The sequence below is a fragment of the Arachis ipaensis genome, chromosome B8, assembly GCF_059453495.1.
Source record: "Arachis ipaensis isolate K30076 ecotype BB chromosome B8, ASM5945349v1, whole genome shotgun sequence".
NCBI lineage: Eukaryota > Viridiplantae > Streptophyta > Magnoliopsida > Fabales > Fabaceae > Arachis > Arachis ipaensis.
In genome coordinates, this window is record NC_142443.1 from 89,177,158 (window position 1) to 89,201,668 (window position 24,511).

The following is a 24,511-nucleotide window of genomic DNA, read 5'->3' on the forward strand; positions in this document are numbered from 1 at the left end:
TTCATTCACTCCTTCTTGAGTTGCTGCTGAAGTGGTGATTGCTGCTACTTGATTCCTCTCTATCTTCTTGGTGAGGTCAGCCAATTGCTTGGTAATCATCTTATTTTGAGCTAGCAGTGCATCCACATTGTTTAGCTCCATCACTCCTCTAATGTTGCCTCTTTCAGAAGCATAGAAGTAGTCATTCTCAGCTACAGTCTCAATGACATCTATGGCTTCTTCAATGGTCTTCTTCTTGTTCAGAGATCCCTCGGATGAGTGCTCTACTACCTTCTTTGATTCATAAGAAAGACCTTCATAGAAAATGTGCAGCTGCACCCATTCATTGAACATATCTGGCGGGCATCTTCTTGTCAAGTCTTTGAATCTCTCCCATGCTTCATATAGAGTCTCACCATCTTGCTGCCTGAATTTGAACCTCAGCTCTCAACCTTTTGATTCTTTGAGGAGGATAGAATCTCGCCAAGAATTTGTTTACCACATCTTCCCAGGTTGTTAAGCTCTCTTTCGGGAAAGATTCCAGCCATTTAGATGCCTTGTCCTTGAGTGAGAAGGGGAATAGAAGTAGTCTGTAGGTGTCAGGATGAACACCATTAGACTTCACAGTGTCACATATCCTCAGGAAGGTGGTTAGATGTTGATTGGGATCTTCTTGAACACTTCCTCCGAATGAACAATTATTCTGAACAAGGGTGATGAGCTGTGGCTTTAGTTCAAAGTTGTTGGCATGTATGGTTGGTTTTTGGATGCTACTTCCACAGTTTCCTGGGTTTGGATTGATGTAGGATCCTAGAACTCTTATTTCTTGCCCAGCATGATGCGCTGGACCTTCTCTGCCATGGTTGTGAGCCTCTTCTTCATGATGTTTCTCCATATTCTCATCCATGTCTAGTTCAAAATACTATTCCTCTTCCTCAGCACTAACTACTCTCTTCCCTCTTGCTTCCCTCCTTAATCTAAGGAATGTCCTCTCAGGTTCAGAATCAAAGGAAGTTGAAGCCCCGCTTCTTCTACCTGTCATACAACCAACAAGGCAAAAGCAAGAAGGGTAGATGCAGACAGTATTTTCTGCAGAAATGCTGTTAGTGTGAGTGATAGAATATATCAAACAGTTAGTGGGTCAGTGGAACAAATAGTAAAAAAATGATATGCAGATAGCACCACAAATGGGTGAGAGGTAAAGGGAAGGAAATAACTAAAACTGAATGAAAATTACTCAGATGGAATTAAATCAAACAAAAGAAAAGTGCTCAATCTTGTTATCCACCAATTTAATCATTGTTGATACAAAATTAATCCCCGGCAATGGCGCCATAAACTTGATGCACGGAAACTTGTCTCTCAACAGATTTCCCTCAGCAAGTATACCGAATTGTCGTCAAGTAAAAACTCACAATAGAGTGAGGTCGAATCCCACAGGGATTGATTGGTCAAGAAACTTTAATTGGAGGAATGTTCTAGCTGAGCTAAGCAGAATTTGATATGAGAATTGTAGGAAATTAAATGGCGGGAAAGTAAATGGCAGAAAATGTAAATGCTGGAAATAAAGAGCTGAATATAAATGACGGAAAGTAAATTGCAGAATCTTAAATGGGGAATGGGGAATTTAGCATGAAAGTAAATGGCAGAAACTAAAGAGAATGGGTAAATCAGAAATGGGGAATTCATTGGGCTTAGGAGATGTTGCATTCTCCGGATCAAGTTCATTCTCATCTCTTCCTCAATCAATGCATTCATTGATCTCCTTGGCAATATTAAGTGATTGAATTCCAATTCCTTGGTAACTCAATCTCTCAAATCTTGATCAATAGCCAATTCCTTGGTCTAATAGCATGATCTCTTCATTCCTCTTCCAAGGTTCAGAAGAGATCTAAGTATGAATAGTTTCTTTTCCAAGACAACTATCCAATTGGATGAAGATTGAAAGCTTTCAAGTAAAATCAAGAGAAAAGAAAGAAGAAGAATAATGAAAACTATTATTGATCCATCAAATTATAACAGAGCTCTCTAACCCAATGAAAGGGGTTTAGTTGTTCATGGCTCTAGGAATGGAAAGCAAAGATGGAGAGTACATTCTGAAGTAAAACTAGAAGTTGCAGAGAAAGTAAAATTATACAGAGAGTAGTCCTCTCAATCCAAAAGCTCTTCTCTAGTTCAAAACTACCCCTATATATACTACTCTTCTGATTTTCCAGTTGGCTCTTCAAGTCTTGGATATGGGCCTTTGGATCTTGAGTTGAAGCAGTTTGGAATCTTCAGTGGGCTCAGCTTTACTTGCAGAGAAAGTGTGAAGTAGGCATGGACTTTGGCTAGGACGTTAGTGGCGTTAACGTTAAGTGAAAATATGGGTTCGAGAATGTTAGTGACAATCACCTTTTGCACTAACGTTCCTAGCCCAAGATGAGTTACGTTAACTTCAACGTTAGTGGCACTAACGTTGCCTCTTGATCCATCGCGAGCGTTATTGGCGTTTACCTTTGCCAATAACGTTGCTCTTGGCCCCTTCTTCCCTACGTTAGAGTTCACGTTAGTGTAGCTAACGTGACTCTTAACGTGGGTATACCTCAACTTCGAGAGCGTTAGTGACACTTACCTTTGTCACTAACGCTCCAAACACCCTTCTTCCCAAGTTAGAGTTCACGTTACTTAGGTTAACGTGACTTCTAACGTGGTAGTGATAGCCATCTCCAACGTTAGTGACAAAAGTGAGTGTCAATAACGTTGGCTCATCATTCCTTTCCTCCACGTTAGCTTCCACGTTAATGCAATTAACGTGGCATCTAACGTGGCTAATAGAGGCTTAGTCCAACGTTAGTGACAAAGGTGAGTGTCACTAATGTTGGCTCTTCATTGCTTCTCCCATGTTAGAGTTCACGTTAATGTAGTTAGCGTGACTTTTAACGTGGCTAAGTGTGCCCCTCTCCTTGACGTTAGTGGCATTCACTTTTACCACTAACGTTGGAGCTTTACTTTTCTTCCACGTTAGCTTCCATGTTAACGTAGTTAACGTGGGCTATGATGGTTCGCGAAAGCATTATTGGTGTTCACTTTTCTCGTTAACGTTGTAAGCTAGCCTCCTTTCCTTGTTAATGGTCATATTAGTTGGACTAACATGGCTATTAACGTGGCATCTTCCTTGCTTCCTTTGTCCTGAAATCAAGCAAATAAAGTGCATCAAAGCTAGGTTCTAACCCATGAGATCATGCATCATTCAATTCATGCATAATTCTCATGAAATAATATAAAATTCACAATGTTTGCTTGAATCAAGATGTAAATGACTATTTACCCAAAACTTGCTTATTTCCTAAGAAAGTGCATGAAACTACCCTAAAACCATAAAGAAAAGGTCAGTGAAACTGGCCAAAATGCCCTAGCATCACAAGGCTTGTCATCTGCCCGTGGAACTGGAGCACAAGGTCTACTGGGCAACTAGATTCCTAAACTTTGATGCTAAATTAGCTGGAGAAAAAAGATTGCTCCAGCTGAATGAGCTAGAGGAATTCAGACTCACTGCTTTCGAAAATGCCAAGCTTTACAAAGAGAAAGCAAAAAGGTGACATGACAGAAAGCTGTCATCTAGAGTCTTTGAACCAGGACAGAAGGTTCTGCTGTTTAACTCTAGGATCAGGCTATTCCCCGGGAAACTGAAATCCCGGTGGAAGGGACCATATGTGATTACAAGTGTGTCACCATATGGCTATGTGGAGCTTCAAGACATTGATTCTAATAAGAGGTTCATTGTTAATGGACAGAGAATTGAGCATTATCTTGAAGGCAATGTTGAGAAAGAGTGCTCAAAGCTGAGGCTAGATTAAAAGCTCAGCAAGGTCCAGCTAAAGACAATAAAGAAGCGCTTGCTGGGAGGCAACCCAGCCATTAGCAAAGCCTATTTTTTTTTATTTAAATAATAATTATACAAGTTTAATATAAAGAATCTTCAAGGTAAAGAATCAATTGCATAATTTCACAGGGTTACAGAAGGATTCAGAGTACAAAACAGGAAGAAGGAGCTCACTGGCAAGAAAACGCCAGTAAGAGGTATATTTGGGCGTTAAACGCCCAAAAGAAGCATCTACTGGCGTTTAACGCCAGTAATAATACCTTTATGGGTGTTAAACGCCAGAATAGGAGCCATTCTAGGCATTTAACGCCACACTTACAGCATCCTGGGTGTTCAGAAAAACGCCCAATGACGAAAGATTTCTGGCGTTTAACGCCAGCCAGAAGCAACAGCTGGGCGTTAAACGCCCAAAAGAGGCTACAGAAGGGCGTTAAATGCCCAAAACAAGCAGCAGTTGGGCGTTTAACGCCAGGATTGTGGAGGGGAGGAAGTTTTTGTTCCCAACTTGATTTTTTTCAAATTTTCATATTTCCATCCATACTTTCTTGCATAAACATGTTCCCATACTTTCATTTTTCAATCTCTTTTCCAAAAATATTAAAAATATCTTAATCCTAAAATTAAATTTTCCTCAATTCTTCTTCAACTTCTTTTCAAATCCTTTTCAAAACAAATCTATCTTTTTCAAATTTTTTTCAACGCAATTGAGAGCGCGCCAATTGGGTTTCTGTAGCTCCAAAACAAATCTGCAGTCCTTCTTCAGCCTCTGAATCAGATTTTTGCTCAAGTCCCTCAATTTCAGCCAGAAATTACCTGAAATCATAGAAAAACACACAAACTCATAGTAAAGTCCAGAAATGTGATTTTATTTAAAAATTAATAAAAATATACTAAAAACTAACTAAATCATACTAAAAACTATGTAAAAACAATGCCAAAAAGCGTATAAATTATCCGCTCATCACAACACCATCAACGGCGCCAAAACTTGGTGCGCACGTTCATAATCTTAATTCTTTTTCACAACTTCGCACAACAAACCAGCAAGTGCACTGGGTCGTCCAAGTAATAAACCTTACTTGAGTAAGGATCGATCCCACGGAGATTGTCGGCTTGAAGCAAGCTATGGTCACCTTGTAAATCTCAGTTAGGCGGATTCAAATGGTTATGGAGATTTGATAATTAAAATATAAAATAGGATAGAAATACTTATGTAATTCATTGGTGAGAAATTCAGATAAGCGTATGGAGTTGCTTTTGTTCCTTCTGAACCTCTGCTTTCCTATTGCTTTCATCCAATCATTCATACTCCTTTCCATGGCTAGCTGTATGTTGGGCATCACTGTTGTCAATGGCTACATCCCGTCCTCTCAGTGAAAATTGTCCAAATACACTGTCACCGCACGGCTAATCATCTGTCGGTTCTCGATCATGTTGTAATAGGATCCATTGATCCTTTTGCGTCTGTCAGTACACCCAGCACTTGCGAGTTTGAAGCTCGTCACAGTCATCCCTTCCTAGATCCTACTCGAAATACCACAGACAAGGTTTAGACTTTCCGAATCTCAGGAATGGCCGCCAATAATTCTAGCTTATACCACGAAGACTCCGATTTTTCGGAATGGAGGCTAAGAGATACGCATTCAAGCTTGTTTTCATGTAGAATGGAAGTGGTTGTCAGGCACGCGTTCATAGGTGAGAATGGTGATGAGTGTCACATAATCATCACATTTATCATGTTCTTGGGTGCTATTGAATATCTTAGAATAAGAATAAGCTTGAGTTGAATAGAAAAACAATAGTACTTTACATTAATTCATGAGGAACAGCAGAGCTCCATACCTTAATCTATGGTGTGTAGAAACTTCACCGTTGAAAATACATAAGAACAAGGTCTAGACATGGCTGAATGGACAGCCTCCCCAAACATGATCTCTGAACATAAAATATCCAAAAGATTTAAATACCATAGTAAAAGTTCCTATTTATACTAAACAAATTACTAAGGTTTATAGAGAATAAGTAAATGATGCAGAAATCCACTTCTGGGCCCACTTGATCTGTGCTTGGACTGAGCATTGAAGCTTTCACGTGTAGAGGTCTTCTGTCGAGTTAAACGCCAGTTTGTAACTTGTTTCTGGCGTTTAACTCTGCTTTGCAACTTGTTTCTGGCATTTAACGCCAGAATAGGGCAGAAAGCTGGTGTTAAACGCCAGTTTGCGTCATCTAAACTCGGGCAAAGTATGGACTATTATATATTGCCGGAAATCCCTGGATGTCTACTTTCCAACGCAATTGAGAGCGCGCCAATTGGGTTTTTGTAGCTCCAAAAAATCTACTTCGAGTGCAGGGAGGTCAGAATCCAACAGCATCTGCAGTCCTTCTTCAGCCTCTGAATCAGATTTTTTCTCAAGTCCCTCAATTTCAGTCAGAAAGTACCTGAAATCACAGAGAAACACACAAACTCATAGTAAAGTCCAAAAATCTGATTTTTATTTAAAAACTAATAAAAATATACTAAAAACTAACTAAATCATACTAAAAACTATGTAAAAACAATGCCAAAAAGCGTATAAATTATCCGCTCATCAGACTTCCTTTGGGGAGGTGCTCTGTAAGACTGGTTCTGGTTTTGTTGTCTGTTGTTGTTGTTGTTGTTGTTCCACCTCTAATTTCCATTTTTGTCTCTGCCTCCTCTGTTGTAGTTGTCCCTCCATCCCTGGTTGGAATTATCTCTCCATCCATGATTAGAGTTGTCTTGCCAACCATGACTGTAGTTTCCACCTTGGATGTAATTTACGACTTGTTGATAGTATCCTTGATTCGGGCATTCTTAGAAATTATGAGTAGCTGCCAAGGTGCTGTCTTCTTGTTGGAGCTACGGACACTCATCAGTGTAATGAGTATAATCGGCACATATTCCGCATACTCTTTGAGGAACCAACTGTTGACTCTGTTGTGATGGGAGAGGCCTGAGGTTGTTATTGATTCAGATGTATCTGCTTCAGTAGGTTGGTCATCTCACACAGAGTTTGTGTGAGATCAGTTGCCATGCTTCATCCGCGGTCTTGTACTTTTTTAGTGAACCATTACTCGCACCATCCAATGTAGTCTTATCCTGAGGCTTCATGCCTTGTGTGAAGTAGCTGATCAACACCAACCTATCAATCATCTGGTGGGGGCATGCATCCAGAAGATTCCTAAAGCGCTCCCAATACTCATAAAGAGTCTCTGATTTGCCTTGAATAATGCAGGAAATTTCTTTCCTTAGTCTATCAGTAACTTCAGCTGGAAAGCATTTTTCCAAGAATTCTCGCCTGAGCATATCCCAGTTAGTAACAACTGCTTCAGGTTGAGTGTAGTACCACTCCCTCGCCATTCCCTCAAGAGAAAACGGGAAGGCGGTTAGCAGAATAGAAGTCTCATCTGCACCATGATGCCTAACAGTAGAACAGGCTGTCTAAAAATCACTGAGGTGCTTGATAGGCTCCTGAGCAGGTAATCCATGAAACTTAGGCATTAAGTTGATTAGCGCAGTCTTCAGTTCAAAATCTGCAGCCAGATTTGAGTGACGCACTTGATACGATTGCAGTGTAAAGTCTGGAGCTCCTGCTTTCTGGAGAGTAATCCTCCTGCGCTCTGCCATATTAACTGCACGTAAATCAACAGAATCAGTAGTAGAGGAACTTGTTTCTTCCTCGAATGCCGCTTCAGATTCGCCTTCAGAAGAGACTGGTGAACTAGTAGGAACCACTTCACCACCCTCAGAGGCTAACCGACGCCGATTTTGCCTAATACGTGAAATAGTTCTTTCAATTTCAGGATCAAACGCGGCTAAGCTCGGGTCAGGCAGTGAACACGTCATTCAATGAAAGAAACATACAGCTCATGGTAATAAAATAAAATAAAATATGCAAAAATAAAAAATATGTACACCAACTAATAATTTAGCACGCTATTGCAACTCCCTGATAAACCCCGATTTTGTGGTTTATCTTATGCTTATTTTGGGGGATTTTATCACATTTTCTCACCTTTATTCAATGAAATAGCATGGTTTTGCAATTCTCCCTTGATTTGGGCTTAAATGTGAAAACATACATTTTAGGCCTTGATTTTGCCAATTTTAACTCACTTTAATTCCATTCGATGCCTTGATGTGTTTGTTGAGTGATTTCAAGTTCATAAGGCAAGCATTGGATGGAAGAAGTGAGGAGGAAAGCATGCAAGTGGGAGAACTCATGAAGAAATGAATGAACCGTAAAGCTGTCAAGCCTGACCTCTTTGCACTCAAACAACCATAACTTGAGCTACAGATGTCTAAATGAGGCTGTTCTAGTTGCGTTGGAAAGCTAACATCCGGGGCTTCGAAATGATATAAAATTTGCCATATGTTACTTCGCGTTCAGGGGCGTGCACGCGCCATGTACGTGAGCACGCTGATTCTGCCGTGGGTCCACTTTAATGAAATCGCCCCCAGCAATTTTGCAGCTCATTTTGGGCCCAATCCAACCCATTTCTGATGCTATTTCATGCAGAATTCAAGCTTGGGCAAAGAGAGTAGCAATTGTTTGGTAGTATAGCATCATGTAGGTTAGTTTCTAGAGAGAGAAGCTCCCTCTTCTCTCTAGAATTAGGTTAGGTTAATCTCTCTTAGATTTAGGTTCAATTACATGTTTTCATCTTATTTCTTTTATGAATTCTTGCTTCTACTCTTTCATTCTCTTGATTTGTAATGTTAATTTCCTTTTTTGCTCTCTTTTATGTTCATGGATGCTTATGTTGGATTTAGATCTCTTTTAATGAAATTTAATGTTTCATGTTCTTTTAATTGTTGATTTAAGTTGTGAATTTACTTTCCCTGCAATTTGTAGTTGGTAGATTTATTATTCTTGCACTTTTATTATGCTTTCCTTTATTACCCACCAAGTGTTTGACAAAATGCTTGGTTGGGCTTTAGAGTAGATTTTGAGCATTCTTGGCTTGGAAAGAGTAATTGGGCAATCTTGAGTCATGAAAACCCAACTCATATTGGTGATCTAGAGTTGTTAGCTAATATTGTTTTCATTGACGCTAATCTTTTGCTAATTAAATTATTGAGTTGATTAGGACTTTTGGATTGAGATTAGCTAGTCTTATTAGACTTTCTCCGAGTATGAGGATAACATGATACCTTCCTCAATCGTCGGAGATGACGTAATGAGATAAATTCTTGTTTATAATTGTGGTATGATTGATTAATCTTGTTTGACTTTCTCCCTATTTGTTGGAGTTGACTAAATAAGATGAATTAATCATTGCATGACTAGGATAGAAAGCCTATGATCTCAACCGTGCCATGAATGTCTCTCTTTATTACTTGCTTTCTTTAATTGCTCTCTTTACTTTTCTTACCATTTATTTTATTGTCCTCTTATCAACAAACCACCCCCCCTTTATCTTCATAGCCAATAATTGAGCACTTCATTGCAATTCCTCGTGAGACGACCCAGAGTTTAAATACTTCGATTATTTTTCATTGGGGTTTGTTACTTGTGACAACTCAAATTTTTGATTGAGAGGATTCTTTGTTGGTGTAGAACTATACTTGCAACGAGAATTCATTCATTTGGTGTAAAATTCTATACCGACACGACAAAATCTCGCTCATCAAAATGGTGTCGTTACCGGGGAGTTGCAATGGTGTTATGTTATTGGCTATTGTATATATGTTAATATGCGTCTTTGCTACTTTTTGCTTGTTTTAGGAGTTAGTTTTTATTAGTTCTTATTAGTATTTGCTTTATTTTCTCTTGCTACTATGAATTCTCATCACTTTGGCTATGAGTTTGGTTTAAATTATGTTGTAGGAAATGGGAGCTACAATGAGGATGTGCATCAAGGATGGAACAATCAAAGATGGGAGGAGCCTCAAGGGATTGATCAACCTTCTTGGCAACCACAACCTCCGGATTCTTATGGGTATAACTCTCATGCTAATGCATATCAATCTAATGGATGTGGTGACCCTTATTGTGATTGTCAACAACCACCACCATATGCCTATGAACCACCCTCTTAACATGACTTTGAACCACCTTACTCACAAGCCCCCTACCACCAAACACCCACGTATGACCCCAACCCTTATCCACCCTACCAACCACCTTATGAGCCATATGAACCATACATAGGACCACCACAGTCCCAACACAACTACTACCAAGAACCACCTCCATATACACCATCTCCATACCCTTACCAAAATGAACCACCTTCCAACTATAATGCCTTCCCCTTAAACAATGAACCTTCTCTTCCACCATCACCTCCCGATGAAGCCCCCATGCAGGAATTGAGAGATCTTGAATCTCATATCTTAAGGCGACAAGAGGAGGATGAAAAGAAGTTTAAAGAGCTAGGAGCCAAGATGGTTATCCTAGTGGAAGCCGTTAGCTATATGGCCTCCTCCCGACTAAGCCTAAGCAACTAAGGCACTCCCATTGACGAATGTGGAGAAACAATTAAGGAGCCTAGTGAGGGAGTGAGTTTAGAGCTTCAAGGTGAAGAAGAGGAGTTGAAGCAAGGAGTGCAACAAGAGGAGGAAGTTAAGATAATTGAGCCGGAAGAAGTGGTTGAAGCCTTTGAAGAGGTTAACCAAGAGATGGATTCAATCATTGAAGAATTCTTATGGACAATCGAATCCTCTCCAATTGGGCTTGAAATTGAAGTCAAAGAAGGAGATGCACAACCTTTCATGCCCTTGGTGAGCAATGAAGAAGAAATTGAATTAGAAGTGATCCACCAAGAGGAAGAGGTTGAAGTTGAGGAAAGTTGTGAAGAGGTGGAAATAATCAAAGAAGAGCACAAGGGAGTGGAACTTGCAAGACCATTGGAGACATCCCTTCCTAAGTCACCATCCAATACAACATTCAAGTGGGTAAAATTTCTATCCCTATGCTTCACTTTCCCACTTGAATATGGTTTGATTGAAAATGATGGTCAACTTAGAGCTCTTTGTGTTGTTAAGAGTAAGAGAGAGTTGTGTAGTGGTTGGAAGCATCACTCTAAGTTCATGGTGGTTGCTTGCTCAAAGTTTGATTGCAAGGTTTGGTGTGGAGCTAAATTATATGGGTCTAGGAAGTTGTTTGGAGGCTTCTTTGAGAATTCCAAGGCTAAACCACCCAATTGGAATCATGATGATCAATATGAAGATGGGTGTCAAAACAAAGTGTGGGATCCCGGATCGCACAAGGAGAATTAAATTTGGGAGCTCATGGTTTGTGAAGAACTCCATCAAAACTTGAAGATATTAAAATTGAAGAATGGAGCTTATTGGAGACTCAAGCATTGGTGGATGTTCCAAGATGGTTACAAGCACAAGCCACCTTAAGAGGAGCTCCCCATAAGTCCAACTTAAGGACAATAAACAAAGTGCTAGGTGGGAGACAACCCAGCATGGTAAATTCTTTTCATTTTTCCCTTTTATACGTATTGGTAATTAGTTTAATTTCATGTCTTGTTTGATTAGTTGAGTTTAATTAGGAGTCTAGTAGGTTAAATAAGGTTTTGTGGTGTTTTGGTAGTTGTTCGGAGGTTTGGAATGCTTGGATTGGTGCAAGAACTTGGAAAAATTTTGAAAAACAGAGCACCAACCCGCGCGTGCGCGCACCTGGCGCGTACGTGCGCCTCAAGTATTTTCGACCATCCATGCGGACGCGCCGTGTACGCGTACACGTGGATTAAGTTTTTCCACCCCTCCATACATTCACCCGAGAGTTGTGCCTGAAGTGTGCCAACTTTGTGCCCTAGGGCACGCGAACGCGTACCTTGCACGTCCGCGTTGACTCTCTACTTCGCCATGCACGCGCACGAGCACTTCACGCGTACGCGTCGCTTCGATTTTCATCAATCCACGCTTACGCGCACATGATGCGCACGCGTGGATTGCCCTGTTTCACTCACCTTCTTTTCTTCTCCTCTTTCCATTTCTTTCATTCTTCTCTTCTCTTTCCACCCTTCAATCATCATCCAACACTACCAAATATCATGTAACACCATTTCTTTTAGTTAGTTAGTTTGTTTAAATTTTTGTTTTCCATTATAAGTGTTGGATTACTAATCTTGTTTACTGTTTACTGCTGCTTATTACTAATGGGATGTTAGTTTAACATCATTGTCCTTATTGTCATTGTTGGATTCCTTTGTTGAGGTTGAAATTTATTACTCGGTTTGGAATTTTTCATGTTTAACACTTTTAAATACCAAGTACTTGTTACATTGCCTTCATGCATCTTACCTCTTTGAATTGCATGTTTTGGGCACCATGCATTCATCATCTATTGTTAGGCAATTGTATATTATCATTGATTTTTTTTAGGTGATGCTTGTTTATGGTTTATCCTTATTCACGTCACTTATTTCATACATTGAGATTGTGGAATTGTGAGATTGGATCGAAAGCTTACCTAGTCACATATTTTTGAGCTTTGTGAAGCTTTGTGGGCCATGCTTGCTATGTGATTGATTTTTATATCCCTTTTCCTAGGTTCCATAGAATCCATGTGTTCCACCTCTATGTCACTTAGGTGTTGTAACAACTTCAATATGTGTCGTTGATTATTGTGTGAGTTTCATATACCATTTTGTTCACTAAGTCTACCTACACATCAATCAATGACCATGCATTATCCAATTTCACAATTGCTTGATTTTTGCTTGAATGCTTTTATGCTTCTTCACTACTTGTTTGGTTGCCTTAACCTACAAGTCTTTTAAAGTATCTCAAGCACACTAGAATGAGTGAAGTACATGTTTTCTTTTGTGTAAATGTGACACAGCTTTTTATACTAGTATGTGTTCTAAACCGCGCGCAATTTTATAACCCACACACCTATTTTTCATCAATGTCACACCAATTCACCCACTCAATTCTAGTGATTTACCTCATTCCAACAATTCACGCTTCCTTGCTTTTGTATTTTCTCATCTTACGGTGTTTATTTTGTTTTTCATGATTGATGCACCATAAGCAAAAACAGAAGCGGAAGGAAGAACACGCAGCACCGGTTGACCTACCAGCTGAAGGTAGCAACTTGGAAAGTTGCCGTACCCCTTGCTCATCTTTGAGTGCACCGAGGACGGTGCAAACTTTTAAGTGTGGGGAGGTCGTCCGACCGCTCGGCATTTTTGGGTGACAAGTTTCTAATCCCAACACTTTTGCATTCCATTTTTAGGTCCTTTAGGATTTTTGGTTTCATTACATATGTATATATTAAGCTTAGTCAAAATCATGATATTTTCCAAGAATTTTATCTATAGGGCACCCCTATTGATTGAAAAAAATATTTTTTAGAACTTGCTTGAATTATATACTTTGTGGAATATGATTTTTGAGCTAAGAACACAAGCATGTGAGATTTGAGCCAAATTGTGTAGTTACATCATATTACCACTTATTTTCATTCTTGTGTGCATTATTCTCTTCCTATGATTGTAATATTTGATTTGTTTAATTCTATATGTCCATTATTTTGTGTATACATGCATTTATATGATTGAGGCCATTGTTCAAATAGCTCACTTACCTAAATAGCCTACCTTTTATCTTCCATTGATAACCAATTTGAGCCTATGCTTAACCCATTTGTTCTTAAGTGTAGCACATTACAAGCCTAAGTGAAAAACAATAAATATCCCTTAATTTGGATCTTTGATTAGCTTAGGCTAGAGAGAGTGTTTATCATTTGATTTGGAAAGTTGGGAACATGGGGTAAAGATAAAAGTGTGTTTGTTGAAAAATCTTGGGAATTGGGTACATACTCATGTATTAATCATGTGTAAACCATATGCATTGATGTTCTTGTATATATTTTAGTTGAAAAGAAAAAAAATAATAAAAACAAAAAAAATGAGAAAAACAAAAAGAAAAAAAAATATATATATATAAGAAAAAAAAGAATTACAATAAAAAGGGGACAAAAATGCCCCAAAGTTCAAAGTTCAATAAAAGTCAATGCATATGGGTGGTGATCAAAAAGAGAATGCATGAGTGTGTGAAAAAGTGAATCATGGGTAGTTAAGTTGTGTATTAGAGTTGTATAGGTTGTTATAAATGTTTGGTGAGAGCTTAAGTTAATCAAAGATTCAAATCTCAAGCCCACTTGACCATATGCATCATACCTTGACCCTATCCCCATTACAACCTATGGGAAAGTCCTCATGATATTTGTATGCATGCATGAAATAATTGTTGATAGTTAGATGAAAAACAAATCTTGGAAAGCATGATTAGGGGAGAATTGAGTGAATCAACCCCATACACTTGAGCGACTAGAGCGGATACACATCCGGTGAGGGTTCGATTGCTCAATTACATGTTTCCACCCATGATCACCCCTTTTCTTGCAAGTTTGTAAAATCTTTTTAATAATTCAATTCAATTGTGGGTTGAGTGATTGCTATTTCCTTAGCCCTTGTGTTTGTATATGTATTCTTGGAAATTAATTTATTTTGACTAAGTGGATGCATTCATATAGATAGGTTGCATGTAGCTAGTTTGCATTGAATAAATATTCATACCCCTTTTCTTGTCCTTCTTTATTCTTAGCATGAGGACATGCTTAGTTTAAGTGTGGGGAGATTTGATAAACCCCGATTTTGTGGTTTATCTTGTCCTTATTTTAGGGGATTTTATCACATTTTCTCACATTTATTCAATGAAATAGCATCGTTTTGCAATTCTCCCTTGATTTGTGCTTGAATGTGAAAACATGCTTTTTAGGCCTTGATTTTGGCAATTTTAACTCACTTTAATTCCATTTTATGCCTTGATGTGTTTGTTGAGTGATTTCAGGTTCATAAGGCAAGCATTGGATGGAAGAAGTGAGGAGAAAAGCATGCAAGTGGGAAAACTCATGAAGAAATGAAGGAACCGTAAAGCTGTCAAGCCTGACCTCTTCGCACTCAAAAGACCATATCCTGAGCTACAGAAGTCCAAATGAGGCAGTTCTAGTTGCGTTGGAAAGCTAACATCTGGGGCTTCAAAATGATATAAAATTTACCATATGTTATTTCGCGCTTTGGGGTGCGCACGCGCCATGTACGCGAGCGCGCCGATTCTGCCGTGGGTCCACTTTAATGAAATTGCCCCCAGCGATTTTGCAGCTCATTTTGGGCCCAATCCAACCCATTTCTGATGCTATTTCATGCAGAATTCAAGCTTGGGCAAAGAGAGGAGCAATTGTTTGGTAGTATAGCATCATATAGGTTAGTTTCTAGAGAGAGAAGCTCCCTCTTCTCTCTAGAATTAGGTTAGGTTAATCTCTCTTAGATTTAGGTTCAATTACATGTTTTCATCTTGTTTCTTTTATGAATTCTTGCTTCTACTCTTTCATTCTCTTGATTTGTAATGTTAATTTCCCTTTTTGCTCTCTTTTATGTTCATGGATGCTTATGTTGGATTTAGATCTTTTTTAATGAAATTTAATGTTTCATGTTCTTTTAATTGTTGATTTGAGTTGTGAATTTACTTTCCTTGCAATTTGTAGTTGGTAGATTTATTATTCTTGCACTTTTATTATGCTTTCCTTTATTACCCACCAAGTGTTTGACAAAATGCTTGGTTGGGCTTTAGAGTAGATTTTGAGCATTCTTGGCTTGGAAAGAATAATTGGGCAATCTTGAGTCATGAAAACCCAACTCATGTTGGTGATCTAGAGTTGTTAGCTAATATTGTTTTCATTGACGCTAATCTTTTGCTAATTAAATTAGTGAGTTGATTAGGACTTTTGGATTGAGATTAGCTAGTCTTATTAGACTTTCTCCGAGTATGAGGATAACATGATACCTTCCTCAATCGTCGGAGATGACGTAATGAGATAAATTCTTGTTTATAATTGTGGTATGACTGATTAATCTTGGTTGACTTTCTCCCTATTTGTTGGAGTTGACTAAATAAGATGAATTAATCATTGCATGACTAGGATAGAAAGCCTATGATCTCAACCTTGCCATGAATGTCTCTCTTTATTACTTGCTTTCTTTAATTGCTCTCTTTACTTTTCTTGCCATTTATTTTCTTGTCCTCTTATCAACCAAACCCCCCTTGATCTTCATAGCCAATAATTGAGCACTTCATTGCAATTTCTTGTGAGACGACCTGGAGTTTAAATAGTTAAGTTATTTTTCATTGGGGTTTGTTACTTGTGACAACTCAAATTTTTGATTGAGAGGATTCTTTGTTGGTGTAGAACTATACTTGCAACGAGAATTCATTCATTTTGTGTGAAATTCTATACCGACACGACAAAATCTCGCTCATCACTCCCCGGCAACGGCGCCAAAAATCGATGGAGGAAAAAATCAGCCAATTAAGAAAATAATATAAGAAATATGTTGCAAGTACAGTTTTTAACAGCAAAAATCCGCTTATAAATTTAGAAAGGGTTGTCACAAATTTTAGAATAAAATACTGGGAGTATGAACTCCAGGTCGTCTCCCAACCAGTTGACAAAAGAGTGCTATTTTATTAGTCAAGAGTTTTCTGAGAAATTTTGAGAGTTGGAGAATAGAAAAATAAAGGATTGTGAATTAAAACAATGTAAATTAAAAGAGATTTCTGTATTCAGAATAAAAAGCCTTGACCCGGGGAATGATTAATTGGAAGTTCTATCCTCATTGGATTCCTGATGCGTAAGCGTCCATTCGCGTGCGCGTCGCTTTCTGAGCGAGGCGTTCTTTGTTTGAACGCAACGTTACTCTGTACTGACCCTCTTTCTCTTCATTTTTTCACCTGTATTCAATCAAAACAGTAATCAAAGTCTCACCTAAATTAGAGAAGAGAAGGAAAAATTAAAAATCAGATTTGACTTAAAATTGCAATGAATTAAAGAAGAGAAGGAAAAATTAAAAATCAGATTTGACTTAAAATTGTGAAACCGAAAAGGAAAGATTGCAGAAGAAAAGTAAATAGGAAGGAAGGCTTAGATCAGATTCTCAATTCTTAAACTGAAAAGTAAAATTTGCAGAAGAATATAAGAACAGAAAGAATAATTGCAGAGCAAAGAAAACAGAAATGGAAACTCAGATCCGATCTACAATTCTCCAATTCTCAGAATAAGAAAAAAAATTTAAAAGAAGATCCAATACCCAAAATAGAGAAGAAATTTCCTAAGATCACTAGCTGAATGAAAACCGAAAGTAAACTAAAACTGAGATCTCAATTCTACCCAATTCCTCCAAATGAAGAAAAATAAAAAACTAGAACGAAAAGAAAAATGATCTAGCCCTTCTAATGAAATCAAATTTTCTCCTATTTATACACTTTCCAATTGTGGCATCCAGTACTTAGAGTGGGCTTTTTAGCCTATGAAGAAGTGGATGAAAATGGCTCCTCATTGCTACTTCTAGGGGAACATTGCGTTCTCAAAGTGAGCACATCGTTCACTTCTCCACGCGTACGCGTCCCTTTCATGCGTACGCATCATTAATAACGTTAACTTAGTGAGTGCTACGTTGGCTTAGTGAACGCTGCCCACACGTGCGCGTCTTCCACGCGTGCGCATGGGTAGCAAATACCAATTCCATGCTTCAGCATTACTCACGCGTTCGCGTGATTCCTTTCAAATCCACCATCGACGCGTGCGCGTCAAGCATGCGTGCGCGTCGTTTCCAGAATTTTGCCTCCAATTTTAAATCTTGCCCGAAAATGCTGAGTAATCAAATGTAGCGCTCTCTTCAAAATGAGCACGAACCAATTCCACGCGTACGCGTCATGCACACGTACGCGTGAATCTTCAAAAATCCATTTCTAACGCATAAGCATCCCATGCGTATGCGCGTCGCTTACTGAGCGTGGCGTTCTTTGTTTGAACGCAACGTTACTCTGTACTGACCCTCTTCCTCTTCATTTTCTCACCAGTATTCAATCAAAACAGTAATCAAAGTCTCACCAAAACCATAAGAGATTGCATCATTGATATTAATCATTTAATTCTTACATAAATCTCATGATTTTTCATAGAATACATGATGTTTGATTGAATCATAATAATCATGAAATTCCACTCCAACCACTTACTTATTGCGCAAGAAAGTGCATAAAATCTAATGAAACAAATGAAAAATGCTTGTGAAAGCTTCTCTCTAAGAAGAGAAGTGAGAGCTTCTCTCTCTAAAACTAAACTAAAACTAGATCTAAAGTGTGTTGTGTGTCTATTGATGTCTTCCCCTTCATTCCTTGGTCTATTTTGTCTTTTTCCGCCAAAAACTCAGCTCCAAATGGGGCCAGAAACCCTCCAAAATTGCTAGGCACGAGTTCCTCTTTAAAAATCACGTGCGGCCTTTGGCGCATACGTGCACAGTGCGTGTACGCATCCTTGGAGCATTTTGCAATCCGCGCGTAGGCGCATAGTGCGCGCGCGCCCATGGGCTTTTTCCAAATCTTTGGCTTTTCATGATTTCTCCACTTTGTATGCTTTCCTTCCACTCCTTTGATCCTTTCCTAGCCCTTTTCAATCCGAAATCACTAGCAAACACATCAAGGCATCTAGTGGAATCAAAGGAAGATAAAAATCATCAAATTAAAGGTCTAAAAAGCATGTTTTCACATTTAAGCACAAATAAGAAGACAATCACAAAATCATGCTATTTCATTGAATAAATGTGAGGAAAGGTTATCAAAATGCTCTAAATTCAACACAAGATAAACCCTAAAAAAGGGGTTTATCAACCTTCATGTCCTCATGCTAAACCAAGAATGAAGCAAAGGGTATGACATTTATTCAATGCAACTAAACTATCTAAATGTAACTAACTATATGAATGCAAATGCTTGGTTAAAACAATTCAACTTCCAAGAGAACATATATAAGCATAAGGGCTAGAGTAATAGGAATCAAAATCCAACCCACAATTGAGTTGAATTATAAAAAATGGTTTACAAACTTGCATGAATAGAATGATGGTAGTGAATACATGCAATTGAGCAATCGAACCCTCATCGGATGTGTATCCGCTCTAGTCACTCAAGTGTTTAGGGGTTGATTCACTCAATTCTCCCCAAATCATGCTTTCCAAAATTTGTTCTTCATCTAACAATCAACAATTATTCAATGCATGCATACAAATATCATGAGGTCTTTTCCAAAGGTTTTAATGGGGCTAGGGTCAAGGTAGGATTGATGAGCGGATAATTTATACGCTTTTTGGCATTGTTTTTAGTGTGTTTTTAGTATATTTTAATTAGTTTTTATTATATTTTTATTAGTTTTTATCTAAAATTCACTTTTTTGGAATTTACTATGATTTTGTGTGTTTTTCTGTGATTTCAGGTATTTTCTGACTGAAATTGAGGGACCTGAGCAAAAATCTGATTCAGAGGCTGAAAAGAGACTGCAGATGCTGTTGGATTCTGACCTCCCTGCACTCAAAGTGGATTTTCTGGATCTACAGAAGCCCAATTGGTGCGCTCTTAATTGCAGTGGAAAGTAGACATTCTGGGCTTTCCAGCAATATATAAAAGTCCATACTTTTCCCGAGATTTGATGGCCCAAATAGGCGTTTCAAGTCAGCTCAAGAATTCTGGCGTTTAATGCCAGAACTGGCATAAAAACTGGAGTTAAACGCCCAAACTGGCACAAAAGTTGGCGTTTAACTCCAACAAAAGTCTCTACACATGAAAGCTTCAATGCTCAGCCCAAGCACACACCAAGTGGGCCCCGGAGGTGGATTTTTACACTAAACACCCTAGCTTACTCATTTTCTATAACCCTAGGTCACCAGTTTACTATAAAAACTACTTTTAGTGATTCATCTTGTACCTCATGACACTTTACACGTTTCATATTGTATCTTCTATAGCATGAGTCTCTAAACCCCATTGTTGGGGGTGAGGAGCTCTGCTGTTCTTCATGAATTAATGCAATTACTACTGTTTTCCATTCTATCACGCTTGCTTCTATTCTAAGATATTCATTCGCACTTCAACCTGATGAATGTGATGATCCGTGACAATCATCATCATTCTCACCTATGAACGCGTACCTGACAACCACCTCCGTTCTATATGCAATCAAGCTTGAATGTGTATCTCTTGGGTTTCTAATCTAAGATTGGAACCTTCGTGGTATAGGCTAGAATTATTGGTGGCCATTCCTGAGATCCGGAATGTCTAAACCTTGTCTGTGGTATTCTGAGTAGGATCTGGGAAGGGATGACTGTGACGAGCTTCAAACTCGCGAGTGTTAGGCGTAGTGACAGACGCAAAAGGATCAATGGATCCTATTCTGACATGATCAAGAACTGACAGATGATTAGCCGTGCGGTGACAACGCATTTGGAACAATTTCACTAAGAGAACCGGAAGTAGCCATTGACAACGGTGATGCCCAACTTAAAGCTTGCCATGGAAGGAGCCTTGCGTGCATGAAGAAGAAGATAGTAGGAAAGAAGAGATTCAGAACACAAAGCATCTCCAAAGCCTCAACCTGTTCTTCATTACTGCATAACAAGTATTTATTTCATGTTCTTTTACTTTTTACAATTAAATCTGAGAATTATTGATATCCTGACTAAGAGTTACAAGATAACCATAGCTTGCTTCAAGCCGACAATCTCCGTGGGATCGACCCTTACTCACGTAAGGTATTACTTGGACGACCCAGTGCACTTGCTGGTTAGTTGTGCGGAGTTGCAAAAGTGTGATTGTAATTTCGTGCACCAAGTTTTTGGCGCCGTTACCAGGGATTGTTCGAGTTTGGACAACTGAAGGTTTATCTTGTTGCTTAGATTAGGAATATTTTATTTTTGTTGGTTTAGAGTCTTTTATTTGAGTTTAGTTTCATATTTTAAGTTTGGTGTCAATTGCATGCTTTTATTTTCTTTTAATTTTTCGAATTTGCATGTTCTTAGTTCCTTCTTGATCTTAAAAATTCTAAGTTTGGTGTCTTCTTTGTGTTTTTCTTTAAATTTTCGAAAATTTGTGTTTGATTTTCTAAAAATTTTAACTTTGGTGTTTTTGTGCTTTTATTCACTTAAAAATTTTTCAAAAATTTGTTCTTGGTGTTCATCTTGATCTTCAAAGTGTTCTTGGTGTTCATCTTGACATTCAAAGTTTTCTTGTTTGTTCTCTTTGTTTTGATCTAAAATTTCTAAGTTTAGTGTCATTTTGTTGTTTTTCTCTTTCCTCATTAAAATTCAAAAATCAAAAAAATATCTTTTCCTTATTTTACTCATAAATTTCGAAATTTTGCATTAAATTAGTCAAAGATTTTCAAAATCATATCTTTTTTTTAGTCAAGTCAAAATTCTAATTTCAAAAATTGATCTTTTTAAATCTTTTTCAAAAAATCAAATCTTTTTAATTTCTTCAACCATATCTTTTCAATCATATCTTTTTTTTAATTTGCAATCATATCTTCTCAATCATATCTTTTTCAAAATAATTTTCAATCATATCTTTTTGATTGCTAATTTCCAAAATCTTTTAAATTAATTAATTAATTTAGTCTTCAATTTGCTTTTCTTTTATTTTCTTTTTTTCAAAATTTTATTTTATTTTATTTGCCATTTATTTTATTTTATTCTATTTTAATTTCGGTCACTTTTAATTAAATAAATAAAAAATAAAAATATAATTTATTTGCAATTCATATCAATTTCCTTTTCTCCATCATGGACATAAGTGGAAATAAACAGTCCAGAAGGACTCTGGGGTCATATGCTAACCCCATTACAGCTGCATATGGGAGTAGCATATGTATACCTCCCATCAAAGCAAGCAATTTTGAGCTAAATCCTCAGCTCATTATCATGGTGCAGCAAAATTGCCAGTATTTCGGTCCTCCACAGGAAGAACCTACTGAGTTTTTGGCACAGTTCTTACAAATTGCTGACAAAATACGCGATAAAGAAGTGGATCAGGATGTCTACAGATTATTACTATTTTCATTTGCTGTAAAAGATCAAGCTAAGAGGTGGTTAAATAACCAACCCACAGCAAGCATAAAAACATGGAGACAGTTATCAGACAAATTCTTGAATCAATTTTACCCTCCAAAAAGGATGACACAGCTAAGGCTGGACATCCAAGGCTTTAAACAAGAGGATCATAAATCCCTTTATAATGCCTGAGAGAGGTATAGAGGGATTAGTGCACGAAATTACAATCACACTTTTGTAACTCCGCACAACTAACCAGCAAGTGCACTGGGTCGTCCAAGTAATACCTTACATGAGTAAGGGTCGATCCCACGGAGATTGTCGGTTTGAAGCAAGCTATGGTTATCTTGTAACTCTTAGTCAGGATATCAGTAATTCTCATATTTAATTGTAAAAAGTAAAAGAACATGAAATAAATACTTGTTATGCAGTAATGGAGAACAGGTTGAGGCTTTGGAGATGCTTTGTCTTCTAAACCTCTGCTTTCCTACTGTCTTCTTCTTCATGCATGCAAGACTCCTTCCATGGCAAGCTTTAAGTTGGGCATCACCGTTGTCAATGGCTACTTCCTGTCCTCTCAGTGAAAACGTTCCAAATGCGCTGTCACCACACGGCTAATCATCTGTCGGTTCTCGATCATGCTGGAATAGGATCCATTGATCCTTTTGCGTCTGTCACACGCCCAACGATCGCGAGTTTGAAGCTCGTCACAGCCATCCCTTCCCAGATCCTACTCAGAATACCACAGACAAGGTTTAGACATTCCGGATCTCAGGAATGGCCGCCAATAATTCTAGCTTATACCATGAAGACTCTGATCTGAATCATGAGGCTAAGAGATATGCATTCAATCTAAGGTAGAACGGAGGTGGTTGTCAGGCATGCGTTCATAGGTGAGAATGATGATGAGTGTCACGGATCATCACATTCATCAGGTTGAAGTGCGAATGAATATCTTAGAATAGAAGCAAGCATAATAGAATGGAAAACAGTAGTAATTGCATTAAATCATGAAGAACAGCAGAGCTCCTCACCCCCAACAATGGGGTTTAGAGACTCATGCCATAGAGAATACAATATGAAATGTGTAAAGTGTCTTGAGGTATAATATGAATCACTGAAAGTAGTATTTATAGTAAACTAGTGACCTAGGGTTACAGAAAATGAGTAAGCTAGGGTGTTTATTGTAAAATTCCACTTCCGGGGCCCACTTGGTGTGTGCTTGGGCTGAGTATTGAAGCTTTCATGTGTAGAGACATTTCTTGGAGTTAAACGCCATCTTTTATGCCAGTTTGGGCGTTTAACTGCAGCTTTTGTGCCAGTTCTGGAGTTAAACGCCAGAATTCTTGAGCTGACTTGGAACACCTGTTTGGGCCATCAAATCTCGAGCAAAGTATGAACTATTATACATTGCTGGAAAGCCCAGAATGTCTACTTTCCAACGCAATTAAGAGCGTGCTAATTAGGCTTCTGTAGCTCCAGAAAATCCACTTCGAGTGCAGGGAGGTCAGAATCCAACAGCATCTGTAGTCCTTTTTCAGCCTCTGAATCAGATTTTTGCTCAGGTCCCTCAATTTCAGCCAGAAAATACCTAAAATCATAGAAAAACACACAAACTCATAGTAAAGCCTAGAAAAGTGATTTTTATTTAAAAACTAATAAAAACATAATAAAAACTAACTAAAATGTACTAAAAACATACTAAAAACAATGCCAAAAAGCGTATAAATTATCCGCTCATCACAACACCAAACTTAAATTGTTTCTTATCCCCAAGCAACTAAAAATCAAATAGGATAAAAAAAGAGAATATACAATGAATTCCAAAAACATCTATGAAGATCAGTATTAATTAGATGAGCGGGGCTTTTAGCTTTTTGCCTCTGAACAGTTTTGGCATCTCACTTTATCCTTTGAAGTTCAGAATGACTAGCTTCTATAGGAACTCAGAATCCAGATAGTGTTATTGATTCTCCTAGTTAAGTATGTTGATTCTTGAACACAGCTACTTTATGAGTCTTGGCCGTGACCCTAAGCACTTTGTTTTCCAGTATTACCACAGGATACATAAATGCCACAGACACATGACTGGGTGAACCTTTTCAGATTGTGACTCAGCTTTGCTAGAGTCCCCAATTAGAGGTGTCCAGAGCTGTTAAGCACTCTCTTTTTGCTTTGGACAATGACTTTAACCGCTCAGTCTCAAGTTTTTACTTGGTTTAGCCGCTTAGGCCAGGATTTTATTCTTGTGGGCCCTCCTATCCACTGATGCTCAAAGCCTTGGATCCTTTTTATCACCCTTTCCTTTTGGTTTAAAGGGGTATTGGCTTTTTCTGCTTGCTTTTTCTTTTTCTTTCTTTTTCTTTTCTCTTTTCCTTTTTTTTTTTGCCTCTCTTTTTTTTTTCTGCAAGCTTTCTATTCACTTCTTTTTCTTGCTTCAAGAATCAATTTTATGATTTTTCAGATCATCAGATAACATTTCTCCTTTTCCCATCATTCTTTCAAGAGCCAATAATTTTAACATTCATAAAGAATCAAATTCAAAAATATGCAATATTCAAGCATTCATTCAGAAAACAATAGTATTGCCACCACATTAAAATAATTAAACTGTTTTAAAATTCGAAATTCATGTACTTCTTTTTCTTTTTCAATTAAAAATATTTTTCATTTTAAGAAAGGTGATGGATTCATTTTCATAGCTTTAAGGCATAGACACTTAGACACTAATGATCATGTAATAAAGAC

At 38.0% G+C, this 24,511-nt stretch overlaps 1 non-coding gene across 1 annotated transcript; it reads left to right on the top strand.

The window, feature by feature from the left end:
• The first annotated feature begins 328 nt into the window (after window positions 1–328).
• Window positions 329–433, top strand: LOC148548771 (small nucleolar RNA R71). The gene has a single exon (XR_015897190.1). It is a non-coding gene; the product is annotated as a small nucleolar RNA R71 (small nucleolar RNA).
• Window positions 434–24,511: the final 24,078 nt, after the last annotated feature.